At 36.7% G+C, this 24,409-nt stretch overlaps 1 protein-coding gene across 2 annotated transcripts in view; it reads right to left on the bottom strand.

Annotated features, from left to right (window-relative positions):
• The window catches only part of LOC311279022 (leucine-rich repeat transmembrane neuronal protein 4), a 124,654-nt gene that overhangs the window by 52,066 nt on the left and 48,179 nt on the right, over positions 1–24,409 (bottom strand). The gene's annotated exons all lie outside the window — the stretch shown is intronic.

Genomic DNA, 24,409 nt, shown 5'->3' with positions numbered 1-24,409 from the left:
GAAATCGCGTGGAAATTGTTCATGCTCATTTGGTCGCAGCTTGCACTGTGTGAGAGGAATTACGAGCAGAGCCGAATATGTGACGAGCACCTCCCGACCTCATGATCATTTTTAAACATGCTTAAAGAATTCTTGATTTTGACCATAGGCTGTCCCCTATTGACAAATCATGCACAACCACGTCACATAGTCTAGATATATGAATATTATTATAGCCCAGTGGCTGCAACCCTTGTGTACACACACGCACGCACACACTCACACACACATTCTTGTACGTCTTTATGAGGACATTCATTGACACAATGCAATCTCTAGCCGCTTACCCTAACCTTACCCGTCACAACTAAGTGCCTGACCCGAACCCTGACCCTAAACCGACCCTTAACCTCATTATAACCTCATCCCTAAAACCTCAAACAGGCCTTTAAAGGGGTCTCAGAAAGTGAGGACCGGCAAAAATGTCCTCACTGTACTCTCTTTGTCCTCACTCCAATGGTCTAAAACTCAAACTGGTCCTCACAAAGATAGTTGTACAAGTACACACACACACACACACATCATTCTAATATGCTGATTTGCTGCGCAAGAGGCCTTTCTTATTATTATCAACGTTGAAAACAGTACTACTGCTTCATATTTTTGTTGAATTTTTTTCAAGATTCTTTGATGAATAGAAAGTGCACAAGAACAACATTAATTTGAAATACAAATGTTTTCGCAGCATAATAAAGTCTTTCCTATCACTTTTGATCAATGTGTCATAAAAGTATTGATTTCTTTTGATTCGAAGTTTTGTGTTTTTCGTCCCCCCCCCCCCCCCCCCCAAATAATAAAAAGTAAAGTTATCATGCCAGTAAGAAGTGTTGGTGGCCAGTAAATGTTCTGCGTTCACCCATCATCGGCAAGTGAGTCAAAACGTTAATTTATAAACCAATTCACTGCAAAACAACTTTCATGTACAGTTCAAATATCATGTCTAAAATTGTGAATAGAACATCAACTAAAACATGGAGCTAAAGCAATCTTTTGATTAATTAATAACTCTTAATGTTTCCATGCTTCATCAATTATAAATCAATGTATTATTAGGTTTTGTCGAGCATGTACATATAGCTCAACCCATATTCATACATTTTTAAAGATTCTGTGTTACAGCCAAGTGGCAAATGGCTTGGTTTGGGTTAGATCTTATTTTCTGCCGAACACAAAGTCAAATAGTTCTCTTTACGCTTCTCTTTGGCTTATTTCTCTTCAAAGACGATTTAACTTTGTGACGCCCTGCAACAATGATGTTCATATGGCTTCTCAATTTCTCATTTTCTGCTCCTGTCCATGGAGAATTACTCCAACTATTCAAACCAATTTATAGGAGCTCAACTTGCATTTATTCCCAAACTAGCTTCACAAAGATGAAATGAACACAAATGATCTCCTTTGACCTTATTTCCCCCCAAAAAAACCCTCTTAGGAATATAAATTGAAACACTATAATAGACCATTCCATCAAAAAAAAAAACACTGCTGATGTAGGTCATTAGAAAACGTCTCGATAAATATGAATTATGCGAAGATTAATGTTTTTTTTTCATCCTGCTTTCTCAGCGAGGGTTGTGTGGCGATAGAGCATTAATTGCAGTAGAAGCAGAAAAATTATACACTATTATTTTCATAATCACTGAAGGTTTTCTGCTAAAAAGAGCAGCTGATAAACGTAAAACAAAGCTGTTACAACAATAGAGTCTGACAAAATAAATTATTCCAAAGATGGAAGGCCAAAGATTCATTTAAATATGTGCACGTGTGTAGAAAGTCAATTAGATATCGAAAATAGCCTGGAGAATTAATTCTCAGTGATATTTAACTTGAGCAAATGCAAATGTCTTGGGTTGTGAATACGACTTTGGTTGCAGATAAAGAGTTGATATTAATGCATCCAACTCAGTTAAACAGCATTTCATTATTCTAGCCAGTGACCTTAAAAGCACTAACTTCTCATCTTGTACATCAGAGCGTGATTACCGGCACTTCAAACACGAGCTGAAACTCCATTACGGGTGCCAGACAACATCGAGCGTCTACATCACAGTCCGACACATGAACAGAAGGGGAGTCGAGAGTGACAAGATGCCAGATCACTTTCAATTAATAATTTGCTTGGACAGCCGAGCGGTGCGTTCTCCGCGGAGTTCAAACCGCGGCTGACACTGCACAGATAGCAGAGGGGGACAAGGCCACATATCAAAATATATCAAGGGAGAACAGCAGGAGATAATTGGCAGGGGACCGCGGTTAAATTGACAGCTTCTTTAAGACTCAGATTAGGCTTTGCCTCAGTCGTAGCGGCGTACCGGAGAGAGACAAGAGACAACTGTTTTATCGCACTTCACCGGGAGGATGATCTGAGGGGTGTTTTGTCAAAGACGAGCAAAATAACGGCGCAACTTCTGGTTAAAATGCAGATAGAGGAAGCAGAGAAAAAGGCCGAAAGTCTGTTGTTGACCTGGAGTGGCACTCGCGGACCTTGTGGGGTCTCTGTTCCTGCGGTTCTGGGAGGGCGAGGGTTGACATTTTCAGCCGGGTTAATTTCTGAGAGTGCGCTGCGGGAGCCAGGGTCAATCAACACTTCTGTTATGGCCTGGAGAGTGATGAACATTTCACAAAACAGACTATTCTGGTTTTCAGCAAGATGGTCTCTTATTAGTAGTGTGTTACAAAACTATCGCTCAAACTTAAAGTTAGTGATGTGAACTGCATAGCAACATGCTAACCTCTGGTAAGATGCAATAAAATGCGATGCAATAAAATGTGATAAAAAAAAAAGAAAAAAAAAAGCCCTCTCCATGTCATATATAATAATAATAATGCAATGTAATCCATATATATATATATATGAATAAATAAAATATATATGAATAAATTAATTAATTAATATAAATAAATTAAAAGACCTATCCATGTCATGGTTATCATTATTAAAATTATGCAATGCAATGCAATAAAGTGCAATAAAATGCAACAAAATTTAATAAAATTAAATAAATGAACAAACAAACAAAATAACTAAATAAAATACAAACTTATGCATTAACTAACTTAAAATGATCAACACAAACAAATAATCATTTAAGTAGTCATCTAGCACTCTTCACATTGTGCTTTAGTCTGACCTTACTGTTTGAAGCCTGAGGCAGCCTGAGGGCCCGGGGCACATGCGCTCACATGCCTGTCCATTGAAAATGGACCTTAGGACGCCCGTGAGGTTATTGTCACTTTCTTATGGTCTGGCTGAAAACCTTTTTTAAATTATGCCACTGTATATGCCAATTTTCTCTCTGGGTCATAACCTTCATTAATAGAATACAATTGAGCAAACTGTCTGCAACAATGAATAGGAACATGCAATATATGAAAAAAAAAAAAAACTGTCAGCTGTGATTTCATTTCAATGCAAACCTCATTGTACCCTTTCAATCTGTTGTATGCTTTTGTTTTCAAACTCAACCGGTTGACTGAATGCCAGGAAGACCTTTCTTTCTGACAGGAGCTCTACGGTATTAAGCCATGTTTTTTTAATTAAATGAGCCGGTCACACAGGACACAGTCTTGCATTTAAAAACAGCTAGACCGACTGCAAGAGAACAGAACGTTGTGGTCTCAAGACGTGTTTTTAAAAGTTGAACTACTTTTAGGTCTTTAAAAAAAGCCCTGCTCATGGCACGATACACTAAGTAGCAGCAATATGTGGCATGCAACCAAACAAGTTGTACATATACACAGACTATTAAAATAGTGCATACTGAATGCAAGAACATGTCCTGTTTGAACAGCTGCTAATTTGTATATTTTATACACGACAGATCAAACGTTTGGGGTTGGTAAGATTTTTTTAATGTTTCCCATTCGCAACCAGGCTGTATTTATTTGATGAAAAATGCAGTAAAACAGTAATGCGAAATATTATTACAATTTGTGTATGAGTGATATGATCCTTCAGAAATCATTCTTATATGATGATTTGCTGCTCAAGAAACATTTCTTAATATTATTGGTTAGTTCATTATTGCATTAACTAATGAACAATACATTCTTACAGCATTTGTTCCCCTTTGTTTATGTTCAATGTTCATGTTCATGTTAGTCCACGCCACGGTGCATTGACTAATGTTAACCGATACAACTTTTGATCTTAATTATTAGTAAAGGACTGATAAAGACTAGGCTTTAGAAGTATCGTTCACTGTTAGTTAATGCTAAAGTTAACAAATGAAACCTTATTGTAAAGAGATATTTTTGTTAAAAACATGATACATTTGGAATCATGATACATGATAATGGAAATCTTATGTCATTACGGTCACTTTTAATGAATTTAATGCAACCTTGCTGAATAAAAGTATTAATTTCTTACTGACCCCAAACTTTTAATTGGTAGTGTGCACCATATTTTTGCATTTGATTTGGATTTCCCCCAGGAAGCGCATATACAGTTTTATTGCAATATTTCAAATATGACTGCAAAAAAAAAAAAAAAAAAAAAAGTCTTGCCTGTTGAGCTTATATTGCGCTTTGGAAATGTTTGGCATTAATGCTGCAGCAAGATTTGCTCTCTACCTCATATTTTCATATGCCATGCTGTTGTTTCCCTATACCCCAGGCTAAAGCTGTAGCCCTCTGCCGTACCTGATGTGAATTTCTTATTCCACCAAAAGCCTTATAAACATTGAATGTTTTCAACCACTATTGGAAAAAAAAGAAAAGATGTTTACTGAAAAGGGCTGCACTGAGAAGCGTAACAGCACAGACCTACGGTGCTTTTCCCAGCACTAAGGCCGTAGCACACTGAGATGTGAAGCATCCATTTTACTGATGGGGGATTTTATAATACACGCTGACCTTCATATCATCGGAGGGCCGCATGGCTGGAGTAATGGATTAGAGTGGGATATGTCACTCTGCCCTTCAGTTCGGTTGTGTCACACTATCACTCATACTTTGCTTTCTTGCACTGATGCACATCGCTTAAAACATGCAGTGGAATTGTGCATTTAAAAATATGATTTACAATGCTAACAGTTGCTTATGCTAACACATTTTCGTTGCAACCTAAACTACATTTTCATCAGACTTATAATGTTCAAACGTATCCCTTGACTGCTTCAAAGGAGTATATCGCACACAAATTAAAGTTTTGTCATAATTTACATACTCTCATGTTCTTCTAACACTGTTTTCTTTTGTTTAACATAAAATTAGACGTTTTTGAGCTCTCATATTATAAAAAAATTATAATAATACTTCAATGTGGGACTTCTCACTGGGCTAAACATGCAATTGAGTTGTGCATTTAAAAATATTACGTACCATGCCAACAGTTCCTTATAAATGATTTCAGTAGCTTTGATGATATCTTAAAATATTCAGTAGCTACTTTTGTCCTAAAAAAGAAAGATTTTAATGAAAAGCTATGACGTCTAAGACAATCTGAAAAAGTATTTTATGTTCCTTCCTCATTTTCCCAACTCTTTGTAAGGCCATTTTCATGATAAGAAATGTAAAAATATAAAAAGGGCCCATTTGAACAGTCGAATTGCTGTAAAACCCAATGATGCACATCAAGCTGCTGTTCCGAGGCTACGTCTGCACAATTTGCAACTCTAATTAAAATAATTTCAAATTGTATTTCACTGTTGGGAGAATGGACAATGCTAGATACTGGAACATTACCTCTCAGGATACATTTTCCTCCTACGGACACCCTCTTTGGAGTTGTATTCTGAGACGTTCGAATACAAAACATGCATGGTTACATCATGAAACACTCAAAATCCACCTACTCAAGAACACACACCCATCCACCTCCTCACTTCAGCAGGGATTCGCCCAGGGCCAAGCGTCTACAAAGAGGCGTAATCAGTTAAGTTAGTGCACCGTTGTGAACGCTGCAGCACATCTGACTTGACAGCGCTCGCGACCGGTCATAAATCAAACCGTTCTTTAGCCCAAAGCTCAAGTGGCTCTGGTGAAGATTCTGCATGTGTACATCAACCTGCATTAGAGGTGAAGCGTTCAGAGTGCGATACCCCAGAGAACCTCTGCTGGAACTTCTCATTGTGTTTCGGGAGTTAAAAGCTGCTGCTTCTCGTTGCCTTGAGCCTGGTGCCACATCCAGACATACAACCCTCGAGCACTGCAATGATATACAGGGATTGAGACTGACAAATCCAACAGTTCACGAGATGTTTTACAGCCGTGAATGTTTAACAGCCACTATTAATATTCTACATAACTTAAAGGGATAGTTCACCCCAAAATTTTAATTCTGTCATTAATTACTCACCCTGATGCCATTACAAACCCGTAGGTCTTTCGTTTATCTTCAGAACACAAATGAAGATATTTTTGATGAAATCTGAGCGCTTTCTGTCCCTCCATAGACAGCTATGCAACTACCAATTTGACGCTTTAAAAAGTTCATAAAGAGATCGTAAAATTAATCCATATGAATTGAACTGTTTAGTCTACATTTTCTGAAGAGACTTGCTTTATATGATGAACAGATTGAATTTAGGCTTTTAATTCACATATAAACATTGATCCGCAAACATAAACAGAAGCTCAACCGAACCGGCTTGACGCATGAGAACAACCTTCGTGCTGAAGCTCAAACGTGATGCGTAACACGAGAATGAACCTCATTGGTTCTTTCTGAAGCTCAAACGTGCTGCGAAACACGAGAATGAACCTCATTGGTTCTCGCTGAAGCTCAAACGTGCTGCGTAACACGAGAATGAACCTCATTGGTTCTCGCTGAAGCTCAAACGTGCTGCTGCGAAACACGAGAATGAACCTCATTGGTTCTCGCTGAAGCTCAAACGTGCTGCTGCGAAACACGAGAATGAACCTCATTGGTTCTCGCTGAAGCTCAAACGTGCTGCGTAACACGAGAATGAACCTCATTGGTTCTCGCTGAAGCTCAAACGTGCTGCTGCGAAACACGAGAATGAACCTCATTGGTTCTCGCTGAAGCTCAAACGTGCTGCTGCGAAACACGAGAATGAACCTCATTGGTTCTTGCAGAAGCTCAAACGTGCTGCGTAACACGAGAATGAACCTCATTGGTTCTTGCTGAAGCTCAAACGTGCTGCGTAACACGAGAATGAACCTCATTGGTTCTTGCAGAAGCTCAAACGTGCTGCGTAACACGAGAATGAACCTCATTGGTTCTTGCTGAAGCTCAAACGTGCTGCGAAACACGAGAATGAACCTCATTGGTTCTTGCAGAAGCTCAAACGTGCTGCGTAACACGAGAATGAACCTCATTGGTTCTTGCTGAAGCTCAAACGTGCTGCGAAACACGAGAATGAACCTCATTGGTTCTCGCTGAAGCTCAAACGTGCTGCTGCGAAACACGAGAATGAACCTCATTGGTTCTTGCAGAAGCTCAAACATGCTGCTGCGAAACACGAGAATGAACCTCAATGGTTCTTGCAGAAGCTCAAACGTGAAGCTCAAACGTGCTGCTGCGTAACACAAGAATGAACCTCATTGGTTCTTGCTGAAGCTCAAACATGCTGCTGCGTAACACGAGAATGAACCTCAATGGTTCTTACTGAAGCTCAAACGTGAAGCTCAAACGTGCTGCTGCGTAACACAAGAATGAACCTCATTGGTTCTTACTGAAGCTCAAACGTTATGCGTAACACGAGAATGAACCTCATTGGTTCTCGCTAAAGCTCAAACATGCTGCTGCGAAACACGAGAATGAACCTCATTGGTTCTTGCAGAAGCTCAAACGTGCTGCGTAACACGAGAATGAACCTCATTGGTTCTTGCAGAAGCTCAAACGTGCTGCGTAACATGAGAATGAACCTCATTGGTTCTTGCACGTCAAGAGAACATGCTTGAGCTTCCGTTTACCACAACTGTTGTGTGAGTTGATGAATGTTTATATGTGAATAAAAGCCTAAAATTAATCTGTTCATCATATAAAGTGATCGAGTCTCGTCAGACAATTTGGACTAAACCGCTCAATTCATACGGATTAGTTTTACGATCTCTTTATGAACTTTTTGAAGTGTCAAAGTGGTAGTTGCGTTGCTCAGATTTCATCAAAAAAGATCTTCATTTGTGTTCTGAAGATGAATGAAAGTCTTACGTGTTTGGAACGAGGGTGAGTAATTAATGACAGAATAAAAATTTTTGGGTGAACTAAGACCCAATAGTTTAGTGTTTTTGCAATGCATATCTCTAGTTTATTAGTGCTGTTTGCATAACACCAGATAGCCATTGCTCATACAGTAACGTTATTTCTTTGGTGCAACCTAAACTTTGATGCATGTACAGTGTTTGTGCTATTACTTTACATATTTATCAGACTTATAATGTTCAAATGTATTTTTCTCCTGACACCTGCTTTAAAGGAATATTTCACCCAGAAATGAAAGTCCTATCATTATTTACTCTCATGTTGTTCTTTCTTCCGTTTTCAGTTCTTTCTTCCGTCATTTCAGAGCTCTGATGTAGGTTATAAGTAAAAAATGACTTAAATTAGGGTATTTTCTTTACATAAAGCTTTCGTATGACTTGAAATTCAGAGCACAAATCATATGAACTATTGTTATGTTGCTTTTTCGTCCTTTTGGAGCTTGGCAAAAAAACACACCTCGCTCTTTCATTGAGATGTTTTACAGCCATATTATTATTCTACATAACTTACAATGGCATTGCAATTGGTTTAGTGTTTTTGCAATGCATATCACTGGTTTATTAGTGCTGTTTGCATAATGCAATACGGCTATTGCTCATACAGCAAAAAAAAAAAAAAACTTGGTGCTCATCCTACTTTACATATTCATCAGACTTATAATGTTTAAATGTATATTTTGACTCTTTTAAAGGAATATTTCACTCCCAAAATTAAAGTTTTGCCATCATTTACATGCTCTCATTTACATAAGTTTCTGAGCTCTGATGTAGATTATAAGTAAAAAAATATATCAGTAAATTTGGCTCACACAAAGCTTGAAATTCAGTGCACAAATCATATGACCTACTGTTAATATGCTTTTTTTTGTGTACCTTTTGGAGCTTGGCGAAAAACACCTTCCACTTTCATTATATGGAAAAGAGCTGTTCGGGTATTCTTCGTAACATCATATTTTGCCTTCCACAGAAGAAAGACAGACATTCAGGTTTGGAACAACATGAGGGTGAGTAAAAGAGACAGAGTTTTCATTTTGGGGTGAACTGCCTCTTTAACTAGGAGTCAGTCACGCGAGTCATGTCAACTTTTTGACAAATGACCACTAAACATCTGGAATTCCAAATTCCCCCTATGTACCTGAACTGGAATACTACCTGCAGTCATGCATATCAGTGTCAGATGTGTCCGCTGGCGTACAACGATGGGAAAGGAACGGCAGGTGTTTGGAGAAAGAGAGACAGACACACACAGAGAGAGATAGAGAGAGAGAGGTGGTAGCAGTGGGGATTTGGTTTGGGGAAATCAAATTTTTCCCTGATGAATTCATAATTTTCTGGAGAATAAATTATTCATACATTGTGATTGAAACAATTACATCCAAATCGGAGGCAGCAGGAGCAGAATTACACTGTCAGAAATGGGATTGAGGGACGGGGGAGAGGCGGAGGATTTGTTATGTAAGAAATTACATAAGATGACATCAGAAGAGGACATGGCTGAAAGCAGAAAAAATGTCTGAGAGAAGGTGTAGGTGAGCACAGAAACAAGAAAGTCTCGGTTATGAAGTCTTCACTGCAACAGAACGCAGCAGCGGCCTTTCTTCCAGAAGTATTCGCTTTCTCTGAAGAGTTGTCAAAAAATTCTTCAGTAAAGGGCGCTAAACCTTAAACCAAACCAAAACCAGCTCCTACACGATATTCAGGGGGAAAAGTGCTTAAAAAAGTATTCAATCCAAAATGTGAAAAAGACTCTCAAACTTTCAAGAAACATCAGATCTAAGAATATCAAACAATATCCTTTTTTTTTTTTTTAATGACAATGGTGGCTAAAGTCAGCACAGTTTCTATAGTAATTATAGAATATTGGTGGAAGCTGTTGTTAGATACCATAGTACATATTTTAGGGTAGTAAAACTGTACACGTTTAGGGTGGGTCGCCGACAGCTTTGTATTCTCAGACTGTTCTAGTGCTTCCGTATGACTTTGTGCAAACTGATATCCTCACAGGCTGGTGAAATGTGAGAGTTCTCCACAGAGAACGACTTTGCTGTTGCTTTCCGCTAGTTATCTTCTGAGCTCCGCGGTAGCCGAGACGGGAGACTTGGCTTTGATTCCTTGTTTGTCTACAGCGTACCTGGCTGCTGGCTAACTCACTGTTCCTATGAGCTCTACGGCTTCCTATGCCAATATCCATGCGGACAGGAGGCTCTGGTTTTTCCTCGATTGTCTAAAGGGTGTATTAGCTGTCGGTTCCCCATCTGTTACAACACAAGACACTCAGAATCCTTTGCTGATCTGTATGGGAAAAGGTGACTCATGGTGCTATAGCAGCAACCAAACCCTTCTGAAGAAACAAAAATAGATTCAAATGCTAAAATTGACATACATTGTAAAAGTGATTTTTACAGGAACAAATATTTTAGGAGTGTGTTCTACTTCAGCCCTTCTACTTCATGAAATGTACTAGTAATTTTTAAGTAAATCCTGCACCAAAACCGTCAACTGTCATTATCAAAAACTGAAAGCTAGTATCTACAACATCCTTGTGCGGTTTACAGCTGTAGATAATCTCTGTTTACCAATCAAACCTTTGGATTAAGACTTTGCCAGATTAATATGCATGAGCTGGGAATTACAATGCAGGTATGTCATGAACCTTCTTTTCTTCTTTTGCAACCTCGCTTTTAAATCGCTATATCAGCAGCAGAAGTCAGATTTAATTTATCATGAGAGTGAGGAGCTGACTGACAAGCCAATGGCAGAAGATTTGGTTTCAAGGCGAAATGTAAAAGCACCTTTTTGGCAATATTTTGGATTGAAACCCAATGCTACTAGGGAACCGGCAAAGGATTAGTGGTGTTTCCTCGAATTGCCGCTAATTCGAAGCTCCATGCCAGTGGACACGCACCGCTATGAATTGCTTTAATATATAAAGCAATATATATTAATGAGCTTTATGAAGGAGCTATATGAAGCTGAATGTCACATTTCTTCATCATTTTTGAAGTCTCAATGCCTAGGAGTAGTTTGCCAATTCTCTCTCTCTCTCTCTCTCTCTCTCTCTCTCTCTCTCTCTCTCTCTCTCTCTCTCTCTCTCTCTCTCTCTCTCTCTCTCTCTCTCTCTCTCTCTCTCTCTCTCTCTCTTCTCTCTCTCTCTCTCTCTCTCACACACACACACACGTAGTGTTTTCATGTTTTATTGGGACATTCCATAGACATAATGAGTTTTATACTGCACAAACTGTATATTCTATCCCCTTACACTAAATTTACAGAAAACATTTTGCATTTTATTAAAAAAAAAAAAAAAAAAAAAAAAAAAAAACATCACATAGTATGATTTATAAGCTGAATTCCTTGTGGGGATATTTTTTGGTCTCCATTAAGGAAAACAGCTTATAAATCATACAAAGAGGGTTTTTTCGAAAATGTAAAAATGCTAAAAGTTTTCTTTCACACAAGGATTTTGGATATATTGCCACCTTTGGGTTTAATATTGGATATTGCCATCTTTGGGTTTAAAGATATTGCCATCGTTGGGTTTAATGTTGGGTTTCAACATTCAACATTTTTGACTTCAAAAAATGATTTAAAAAAAATGTGACCTCCAACTTCACTATACACAGATTATCCAATGAAACTGTAATTTCCAGGTTCTTCCCTCATTTAAATAATGTACATATGCAGGTGCATTTATATAAGCATGTGTTTTTGCCTTGGGAGATTTAAATAATTGCATTGCCCAACAGTTCTCCTCTTCATATTAGATTACTGCAGTATTCTCATTTTCCCCAGACCCCACCCCACACACACACACACGCACACACACACACACACACACACTCCTGCTTTTCAAGCTCTCACTGTTTACATCTCACTCTTAAATATTTCAATCCAAATGCCACAAAATCCTGAATCATACATGAAGCTTTGGAGCGGACCACTATGAAATATTACACGTCCCTGAATCACTCAGGCACAGCACCAACAGCAAGCTCACATCTGACCGTCTCTCCATCTCTCCACCTCTAATTGTCCAACTGATATTAACCACGGAGACAAATCACATGTAATTATTTTTTTTCAGTGTCAAAAGATGCTGAATATGCAACTTTGCTCCAGTTTCCACCACCTGCTGTGTGTGTTTTATGCTTTGGAGATTTATACTAAGCGGAGAACTTGAAATGGGTTTTTGGAGCTGGATTATGGGTCCATTATAAAGGGTTAACCGTGGCGTAAAGTATGACGACAGTTTGATTACATGGAATCTGGCTTTGATCGAGCGCCTGCATTGCTGGGAAGTAAACACACACGCTCATTTATCAGACGAAGGAGGAAAACACCGGTGGTATTGTAGGTCGCACATATCATCGCTATCGCCATTGCACGCTTTGATTAGCACTTAATGACACTCCGCGAAACTGAGCAAAGATTACACAGACCGTTTAGCCCATAGCAGATATCTAATGGATGATTTCTGAATGACTGTCGAGTGTCTTTAATAAGACTGCGGGATATATTAGCGATACGCAGACGCGCGTGCACATAAAATATAACCATGCCCTTAACAAGCTCAAGACTTGATGGGAAAAGAGCGTCAGAATAATCGATGACTCTTTTCCTCTGTGAAAACAAATTACCCTGCGCTGTTTCTTTGGCTGATTAAACACTATCCCGAATGTCATCTTTCTTCTTTCGTTCCCTCTCCAGTGGCCATAAATAGCGTTTATAAGAGATCTCTCTCGTCCGTCGCAGGAAACGAGAGGCCGGCGTGTGTTTCCAGGTGCTCTATCCCCCATAAAAGCCACGACAAACACTCAAATCTCGACCGGTAACCTGCGGGCAGCACTCAATGTCATTAAGACCTGACCTTTGAGGGTGAACAACAAACATAAAACAAGAGTTAGAGAGCATGTCACATCTTTAATCATATCTTAAATGAATTTCAGCTTGGGATTTATGTGGCAGAGGCTTTATAGGGTTTTAAATTCATTTTAAGAGGACACATCTGAATTTGTAAAAACAGGATTTGTCAAGGGCTTTACAAACTCGTAAAGAAAGCTTAAAAATGCTGTAAGTGGTAAAGATTTGGACGTTAACCAACCCAGCGCTTTAAAAGACCGCTTCAGAATTTTAATGAAATTTAATGACTCAACCAGTTCATTAAGGTTTAGTGGGATTCTTCAGATTAGTTAAAAAGACAACAGAATTAAGATGTTATATTTGTGCATGTGTCAGATGGGAAAAAGTAAGTCCAAACTCTAGCACGGCGCACAGTTGTAGTTATCATTCATGCTTAACAGCATAAATGTTGTTGGATGAATTACAGGTATATAACCAAAGTTTATTCAAATCACTAACCCAAATAGGAGCAATCATAATAACGATACTAAATGGGGTTATTATCATTAACTGAAAACATGTTAATTGAAATTAAGCTGCAAAATCTACTGCAAAATTTTTTAATGTTGTCTTGGCAACTATACAGATATGTGTTTTATTTGAAACACAAAAATTACTAATTGGATGTAAATAAAAGCTGACATTGAAAAATAAAATCAAATTAAAGCTAAAGAATAATAAATAAATAAATAAGTATGTATGTATGTGTATGTATGTACACTGTTAGAAAAATCTGTAGAAATTACAGTATTACTGGCAGCTACTTGCCAGTAACTTACTGTAGATTTAAATTGATGTTATTTACTGGCAACAATTTGTTCAAAATTAAATGAACATTAAACATTAACAAGTCTTTATCTTTACAGAATAAAACTAAAATAACAGCCTCATGCAAAGCATTCTGGGAACCAAAATCTGAAGGAAAAAAAAAAAAACAGAAAAAGGTTGATGAAGATTTCTGGTTCCCAGAATGCTTTGCATTAGATTGTTATTTTATAGTTTTATTCTGTAAAGACAAAGACTTGTTAATGTTTAATGTTCATTTAACTTTGAACAAACTGTTGCCAGTAAATAGCATACATTTAAATCTACAGTAAGTTACTGGCAAACAGCTGCATAACTACAGCCATTTTTTTACAGTGTATGTATGTATATGTCCAAAAACACATAAAATCAAAGAAATAAAACCTCGTAGGATTCTTGATTCAATTTTATGAACCCTTTATGCCAAATAGGTTCGGAGACATTTCTTATTACTTTTTTTTCTACTGATAAAGTATGTTTACTAGTTTTTTAATTCATAACATTTATTACAATTTTTAACATATTTTAAACAAGATTAATTAATAAAAACTAAATCTGTTAAAATGGTCGCATGACGGAACCCTTTAAGAGTGATGTAAAAATAATACTTAAACAACAATGTACTGTAATAAAAGAACATCATCGAGGCTGGCTGATATCCCAAAAATATAACCCAAAGAAACTTTCATCAAAGTGCTTTTTGAACTGAATTAATCTTACTGGACTCAGATGCAAGTCCTACCATGAATAAATTCTTATAAAAAGGAAAAATAATGTACTTAAAGTACTGTATGTAAGTCATTACTGGAACAAGGACTATAAGAGCCACCCACATCTCCACGGTAGCTTTTGATTCATATTTACATGATATTTACTGATGGATTACATTAATTCTCTGATTATAAAAAAAGTCATAGAGTGGTCCACGTTTAATTTCCATACGCATTAACTGCTGAGTCACTTCTGACTAAATTACGGAATTTAAAAAGCGCTTCAACACTTCCCAGGTCTATAACCAGTCTAATAACGCTCTTAAACAGCTAATGCATTAACCCACTCATGCCCCAGAAAGGCAAAGAGGCAGAAAAATCATCACATCTAGACCCAGCCACAGAAAAGAAAGGGTGAAGATGTCATTTGCGTAATATGAGCCGCCTGTTTGCCCTTGCCACGGGTCTGCATCATGGGACACGGGAAATAATCTAACAGTCCGAAATCACACACAAAGCCGTCCAAATGAAAGAGGAGGTGAAATTGATTGTGTGCTCGGGGCGTCTCCCTCTGGATGCCTGAGAAGCACAGCTCAGGAACACACTGATTTCATGATAATAACAGTGGTGTGTCAAGTTTCGCATGGAAATTCAATTCATTCTGGGTTATTTCCCAATCAAAAACACTGTTGTATTACATATACAATGGCAAAGACAAGGTAATACTATGGTACGACTGGAATGCATTATAGTGCCGTGAATAGCAGTAATCTATAAGGTTCACTGGGAGGTAAAGGTTGACAGGGAAATATCCTGCATCATCACCAAAAGGGTTCCCAAAGGAATTCAAACGGTATACTGCAAATTTAAGCACCATAGTCATATTGTAAATTTGATATAATTTGGATATTACTTATTATAGATAATTCAAGTTATGTGCTATGCAAATTAGTAAGGCATCATATGTTTTTTTACATTACAGAACATCCGCTCAGATCCACATTTCACTGGAATGCATGAATTGGGGAGTTAAAATATTGACAAAATATGTCAAGAATAAATCATCATTCACATCTATATATTTAGCCGACACCTTTTGTCTGTGCTTTTATGTCTGTAAGAACATTAGCCCACCAAGCAATGCCCACCATAAAAATTATGAAGTATAAGTTAAAGACTTTGTTTTACCTTTTGTATAGTCATCCATGATCAGAAGAGACTAAATGATGTCATACCTAGGCAAAAATTCACAACAATTAAAAAACGTAACATCTCTCTGTAGCATCAGGTTCAAAAACACTTATTTTCTAGATTAATTTTTTTTTTATGGTTCATGAGTTTCAAGTTTCTTTGGAGATTTACGTTTTGGATCAGTATATTGGTTTCTAGGCTTCAGTAAATAGGAGATTTTCTTAAGAACTAGAGAATAAAAAGCTATTTGTTCTAATTGGAAACTTTATTTTTAACCCTTAAGTAGGACATGCATCAAATTATACACACTGTACTTGACAAAATCCTCTGTATTTTAGACTATTTTTTTCTGTAAACAGTTTTGGCACTTACTATTTTATCATCTCTGCCTCTTTAGGATGAACTGTTTGTTGTATTCATTTGTAATCACCTCGGATAAAAGACTCTGCTACATTGTATATATGTTGTATATATATTAATACGCTGTTATTGCTTTACCATCTGTTGTCCATATCTAATTACGTATAAGCGCTATTAAATATGTTCATCCTCAGATTTATTAAAAAAGAAAATCGCAAGCTGTCATTTAACATTTATACTGTAGTAAACATACCAAAGTTACAGTCCCATCGGAGTGACCAGAGGTTAGTCTCTCTCTCTCTCTCTCTCTCTCTCTCTCTCTCTCTCTCTCTCTCTCTCTCTCTCTCTCTCTCTCTCTCTCTCTCTCTCTCTCACACACACACACACACACACACACACACGATCTACTCCATCTGTGTTTTGAAAATCATTCTGAATACCATCCAGACGTAGTCTTTGAAAAAAAAAAAAAAATTCTCATCTTTTAGCTCAAAATGTTGCTTAAAAAAGAAAAAGAAACTTACCCACATTCAAGTGTTGATAAAAAGATACTTTCTGGTTAGTTTTTATTGTTTCATGTTTACATTTTAATTTAAAAGTTTTATACATTTTGTATTTATAAGTTCAAAAAGCATTTATTTTAATTCCAAACATTCTAAATGCAGTTACTGTCACTTTGATCAATTAAAAGCTTCCTTGCTCAATAAAAGTATCACTTATATATATATATATATATCTTTTGAAGGGTAGTGTACACGCAATGCAATATACAATGAGGAATATGCATCTAATAATATCCACCATATGCTTTCAAATAAGGGTAAAATAGATTCACTTGTAGCATCACGTAAATGCATTGAGAGTAAATGTGAGAAAAATCGAACTAATTAGCAGACAATTCGATAGCAAGAAGTATGATTTTATGCCAGGAAAACATACCCAATGTGCTCAGATTAACAGCATTTCAATAATTCTCACCCAAACACGGACGAGGATGAGCTACAACACGATCAATGTCTAGAACAAACCGCAAATACACAGCACCGAAAAAACAATCAACAACAGCACTTAACCTGGGGGAGTTGTTAATAAATGACAGTCGATGGCGAGACAGAAAAAAGGCGGAAAAATTCATCAAAACCAGCAGTGGCAGGAGAATCCCACAGGCGCTGGTTCTACACCATGTTAAAGCCGTTTCTATCAGAGGTGAGGGATGGGACGTCTTCAGTGAGGATCAGCTTTGCCAGAAGCTCTCTTAGGACCATCTAGTTCGCTCTATCACCAGACGTACGCAGTTCTCCCTTGGAGCCAAAATTGATTACGGGGCCTTAGCTACAGACAGCTTATTGCGCATTGTTCTCCATCACTCTCAACACGATAGTTCTGGGTAACGTCGCTGGATTAGACGCTTGTGTCACTGATGTTTTTCTTCTTGGTTGTTGGTTATTTTGAGGGATGGATGTTTACACTTGGTTACTTCATGTATCTTTTACTGATCGGATAACCATGGGAATGACTTCCGAGATACACTTCTGGTCAAAAGTTATTTTGGAAGTTTTTTAAAGAAGTCTCTCGTGCTCACCAAGGCTTCATTTATTTAATCACAAAATACAGTAAAAACGGAAATATTATTACAATTTCAAATAACTGCTTTCTTTTTGAATATATTGTAGAATGTAATTTATTCCTGTGATCAAAGCTGGATTTTCACATGATCCTTCAGAAATCATTCAAATATGCTGATTTGCGGCTCAAGAAAAAGTTTTGCTGCTTCACTTTTTTATTTTTTTGTAGAAACCAGGATGTTTTTTTCCAGGATACTTTGATGAATGGAAAGTTCAATAGAACCGCATTTATTTGAAATAGAAATCTTTTATACCATTATAAATGTTGGTTAAACTTTTATTTAAGGTGCCATTGTTACAGTGTATTTACACATTTAATGACTGAGTAATAACAAATAACTACATGCACTTACTGTAGGGTTATAGGTTAAGTTTTGGTTAGGGCTGCACGATATTGAAGAAAAATGCGATAATGCGATCATTAAATAATGCCATAATCGATATGCGATAAGATAATGCTTAAAGTGTGTAAAATAAACTTAAATTATCTTTAAAATATATTTAAAATTATATAACCTACACTGTTAGAAAAATCTGTAGAAATTACAGTATTACTGGCAGCTACTTGCCAGTAATTTACTGTAGATTTAAATTGATGTTATTTACTGGCAACAATTTGTTCAAAATTAAATGAACATTAAACATTAACAAGTCTTTATCTTTACAGAATAAAACTAAAATAACAGCCTCATGCAAAGCATTCTGGGAACCAAAATCTGAAGGAAAAAAAACAGAAAAAGGTTGATGAAGATTTCTGGTTCCCAGAATGCTTTGCATTAGATTGTTATTTTATAGTTTTATTCTGTAAAGACAAAGACTTGTTAATGTTTAATGTTCATTTAACTTTGAACAAACTGTTGCCAGTAAATAGCATAAATTTAAATCTACAGTAAGTTACTGGCAAACAGCTGCGTAACTACAGCAATTTTTTTACAGTGTACATACGTGTTTCACATTATTTTTTTGACAAGAAAACATCCCTACAGCTTCTGAAAGTGAACATCAGTGTTTTACTTTAGCATAAGAAGTGTTATTTTAACATCAGTGTAAGGGTTTCAGAAAGGCTAACGCATTCTCATCCTAGGGCGTCATATACTGACGCTTTTGACATTTCGTCTACATCCAACGCACATGGCACCCTTTAGCGTCAATATGACACGCACAGAGCTTTGTTCGGTTATGGGTAGGTTTAGGTCTGGGGTAGGGTTAGGGTTAGACCGCTAGGAGGCGCCTTCTGGCCCATATCTATCTGCGTCTCATATTGACGCTAAAGGGTGCCATGTGCGTTGGATGTAGACAAAATGTCAAAAGCGTCAGTATATGACGCCTTGGGATGAGATCGGGCTGGAAAGGCCTACATTATGGTTATTTAACAACAGAAACTTAATAATCAAATGTAAAAATAAACACTTCTTAGTTATCACTGTATGAATTAAATATATACTGATTCTTATTAAAGCTACAAAAGTTATTCAGCCAAGAGCAGCGAGGGACTTTCTCTTTGTTTTTTGTTCACGACCCAAATTATTGCAAGCTATTGCGATATGCATATAGCGGTATACATTTGCGATATTTCGATAATTTCGATATATTGTGCTGCCCTAGTTTTGGTTTAGGGTTAGTTGCATGCAATTATAGTTATTACTACAGTAATTACATGTAACGTGTGTAACAAGGACACTGTAAAATAAAGCGTTACCTAAATGTCTTTACTGTCACTTTTTTGATGAATGCATCATTGCTGAATAAAAGCATCAATGTTTAAAAATATATATTTTGAACGGTAGTGTAAATTTGAGACAGATAACAATCTGATCCCTCAGAATGCAAGTGACCAAGAGTAAATAGCCTACCTTTTTTTTTTTGCCTTTGTAAATGGATTTCCATGTAAATGTTGTATTCCTTGGCCCACGTCCACCTATAGCATTTACAGCTATGGTAAGCAGATTGATGGCCGGGTGTGGGGTTTATTTATCATTGTGCAGGGGTCCTACAGTGCATTTGATTAATGTGTCCTCCATACTATCAGTCTCAGGGATTGATCCCTCAAACAGAAGCACCACGGGCACTGGTTTCCAATCACTCGTGATTTTCAAGACGCTGTTTATGAATCTGTGAAGGTAGAATAACAGCATCGCAGAACGCTGACAGTGTAATTATAAAGGCACGAGTTCCTGCAGAACTGGAAATCAGCCTTAAAATCTCGTTACGGACAGAGAGAAATGGTTTGATTAGATGCCTCTTGTCATAATTAGCGCTGACAGCTCTTGAGCAGATACGGAAGACAAATGTCAAGACGCCATCCTATGTTATTTGATGAAGAGAATGTCATTTACTTACAACTGTTCCAAATTTAAATGAGTTCTTACAGAATTAAAGCTGCTGGATGGTTCTAAATAAAATAACAGTGCTATTTGCTGAGGTGAAACATGTTTCCATGATGCCAGAGGGTTGCTATGCAGTTGCTAAGGTGACCTGGGTTGCTAGCAGGGGCATCATGCTACTAACTATTGTGAGAGGGAACCAGCGTCACTTGGTGGCTTATGCAAGGTGCCAACTGTAAAAACATAACCTCTCGACTTTGGGCATTAAATAATCACCTAGCAACCAAAAAGCCATGGCTATTCAAGCAAGCATGTGACCGCTCACCATACATATACAGTATACATAATGTAACAGGAGTATTAATGAGGGCAATATCACATGAGTGCTGTTTTTGTCCTGAATAGCACAAGTGCAAATGTGATAGTAATTTTATAAAACTGTTCAATAAATAAGAAGGTAATATTTGTTATATTTTAGACACAATATTGTCTGCTTTTGCTCAATTTTGCCAACGAAAATATTACCTATAAAGCCACAGCAGAACTGTTGTGCGTCTCTGCCAACGATCCAACGGTCTATATATAAAGAGAGCCATTTACTCCATTCCTGAATGAATCAGCCGTTTGAACGAATCGAATGAATGAATGATTCAATTACTCATTTACTCATTTAGACATTTACCGCCACCTACTGGCAGTTGTAGTTTCTTATTCTTATAAAAAACTAAACTATATTAATATATATATATATTTTTAATTCTATCATCATTAACTCACCCTCATGGCCCTTGCAGCCTAAAAGTTTATATGTAATAAATTCTATGTTGAATCAAATAAATTTATATTTAAATAAAATGATATATATTTTTTTTTCTAAAGCTAATTTTTGTAATGTCTATTTGATGCTTTTCTCATTTAACACATTAATGACTTTAAATTATATTTTGGGGGTAATTCTGCAATTAACGTGTGGTTAATTAAATTAAATTGTAATCGTTAATTGTTAATCCCCTTTATATACTCTTAAAGATTAGGGAAAAAAGCAGCACAATTTAAGGAATAATTCATGCACAAACAGTTCACAGCCAGTGTGAGCAAAGATAATAGTGATGTTGAGCAAGTGATACTAATAAGCATGAGAAGCTGTGCATTACAGCAATTACTATATGCTTAAAGCGTGTTTTTAGGTAAATCAACACAACACAGCAAAAGCATGATGTTTAGAAGAAAACAGTAAAGTGATTATTCCCCTTTTACATAACTAGGCTATTTATGAGGTCTTTGACCTGCAGGTAATGTTCCAGCATTCACTTAGGTAAAACATTGATTCATTGATGCGACTATGACTTAAGGGGCGCAGAAGCGGCTGTCTGGTGACAGTCAATCAATGATATGCCTCGGCTCTCATAAAGAATCGCGCTGCCAGGATATGCACGCCAGCACTTCCTCAGGAAACTCATTATAAAACGTGAAACGTGAAAAGAAAGAAAGCTCTGTGGTGATCTATGCCGAACAGAGAATACATTTTGTTGTCTGCTGTGAAAACAAATGATGGGATCCCAAATGGAAGTTTTGCTTAAGATTGCTAACACGTTTCGAGAAAAGTGACTTTTTAACGCTTCAGTCCAGTCATAAAGCTATCATCGGGAAGGACTTTGTTTACTTTATACTTTTTACTGATTAACATTTATTTTGCCCGCTTAAGTTCACTTAATATGTTAGTCAAGGCTTTGTGCACCACATGCACTTTTTAAAAATAAAGGCTCTTTATTTGCATCGATGGTTCGATGTGATAAAGAACCTTTGAAGAACCCCATGAAGAACCTTTAACACCCACAGAAACTTTCCACAGCACAAAACGCTCTTTATAGTGGAAAAAGGTTCTTTAGATTATTACAATGTTAAAGCTACACTGTGTAGGATTTTCTCCCATCTAGCGGTGAAATCGTTTATGGCTACCAACTGAATATTACTTTCTAGCCCCTCCCATTCAGATTGCGTAACTCCTACGGTGGCCGTATTAATTCAAATCTGCCGTCAGTCGCGAGTAATCTCCCCCTCGCATTTGCATTCAATGCCACTGAGTGTAAAAACACGAAAGGCGAAGCTTGAATTTCCAGGTATGTCCCTCTTAGGCTAATGTATTTTCAACATGGCTGCCGCCATTCGAGCGACTCGCTCGTATAAATGGCAGATTCTACGCTTACGAGAATACTTGATTAGTTGGTAGAAGTAATTAAACATTAATGAACACATATCATTTTGAAAGAACAAAGTGTTTTTTACTAAGAATCAACTTAAAAAATTACACAGTGTAGCTTTAATTTACACTAAGAATAACATGGTTCTTTTAATAGGTTCTTTAAGGAACCGGAAATGGTTCTTCTATGGCATTGCTGAGAAACCCCCCATTTGGAACCTTTATTTTTAGTGTAAATTTAGTTTATTGGGACCATCTTCAGTCTTCTCAGCCTTAGAATTAAACAGGCTTTCAGCTACTGTATCTTTAAGACAATATATAGGGTAACACTTTACAATAAGGTTCCATTTGTGATCTTTAGTTAACAAATTAACAAGGAAAAGTCATTCTAAAGCACTATGACAAAAAAAAAAAGAACAAAAATCATTTTTTTTTTTATAAATGATGTAAGATCACATATGTCCAGTCTCTAGCTGTGACTTCAAGGTTATTTTGTCTTTTGTTTTCTTCAGCTGAAGTGCTGAGTTTTTCACTGTGGAGGTAATGGGGCATTTGCTTGGGAAATGCGAAGACAGTGAAATGGAAAAGCCGGTGAAAAGGCACAAAAATAAATAAGAGAAAAAGTAGACAATGAATGACAAGTATTGTGTTTTCTCGTGCTATTATGCCCTTATTTACAATCCAGTGAGCATTTCTTTAGTTGAGAGATTTTTGAGATGAACTGGAACAAATATGCTTACTAGGTCTAACTAACTCCTCGCACATGTATAAACAGATTCACATTCACAAAATACTATTCAATTTGCATCCGGCCAATCATTTAAGTTCAACTCTATAACTCAAATAGTCTCATATTTTGTTTACTGTTCTAAACACCTGATCACATATGTGCATGGATTGTTTTATTTAGTGAATATAGTCCATTCCTACATGCTGTTAATTGTATGAATTTTGAGACAAGTAGTCAATGAGAAGGATATTGATAACACTTGTGCCACAAACTCAGTCATACGTCAGTATAATCTAAAGTGATTTGTTTATTGCTTCAGCACTGAATAACACCGATAAAGTTTGGGCTTGACTGCTGAAACGTCTTTTTTGTCTATCAGTGTAGGTTTCAGTGATATTCTCTCTCTGTCTATCTCCCTCCTCCACCATCTTTAGACACAGTCAGACATTAGTATTCCAGTGTGCGCTCCTCGCAGCAGTAGCCGGTGCCAGCCACTTAATTTGTCATTTATTGCTCTACGACAACTGAAGTAATTGAACCTTTTGCCCACGGAACGTCACTGGGAACCTGGTGGCCATTTCTCCCGGCCAGCCTCACGGTGGCCACATTTCAGGGACCTTGGGTGGAAAATGGAGGGCAGGGATCTCATTTATAGAAAAGCCGAGATGGTTAGCAGGAATCCTCACCTCTCACCCTCCACTGGACTTACCCGAGCACCTCAGATGCTAGCGGCGCTCATAGAAACAGACAGGGATGGAGGAAGGTTATGACACTTCATCTTGCTTAAAGACAAGGTGATATGTTCCTAATGAAATTCTGAAGCGCTGCATACTGCATTTTATATGGGTTAATCTCACAATAACCTGCCAGGTCATAGTTTAATGCAAAATCAAAAGAATAAGTAGGAAATTAAATAATAAAAAAGCAATTTTCTTGACATTTAGCAATAATAATGATAATTTTACTTATTTTTACTTAGAATTAAACATGATTACAATTACGCAAGAAAAAAAACAACCAATATATTTATTCTGATTAAATTTAAATAAATAAATATTAATAATAATTTAAATGTAATGATTTTTAATCGTAATAGTCCAATACATTAATGAATAAATTATAAATGTAAAAAATTAAATACACACACAAATATATATATATATATATATATATATATATATATATATATATATATGTGTGTGTGTGTGTATGTGTGTGTATATTCTTTTTTTAATATTTTAATATTTTTTCAATATTTTTATATTTATAATTTATTATATATATAATTTTTACATTTAATTATTTAATTTATAATTTATTCATTTATTTATTTTTAAATAAATAAATACATTATATAT

This window comes from Rutilus rutilus (assembly GCF_951802725.1).
Source record: "Rutilus rutilus genome assembly, chromosome: 19".
Taxonomy (NCBI): Eukaryota; Metazoa; Chordata; class Actinopteri; order Cypriniformes; family Leuciscidae; genus Rutilus; species Rutilus rutilus.
Note: the sequence above shows the minus strand (reverse complement) of the source record. Positions and strands in the feature narration are given on the sequence as shown.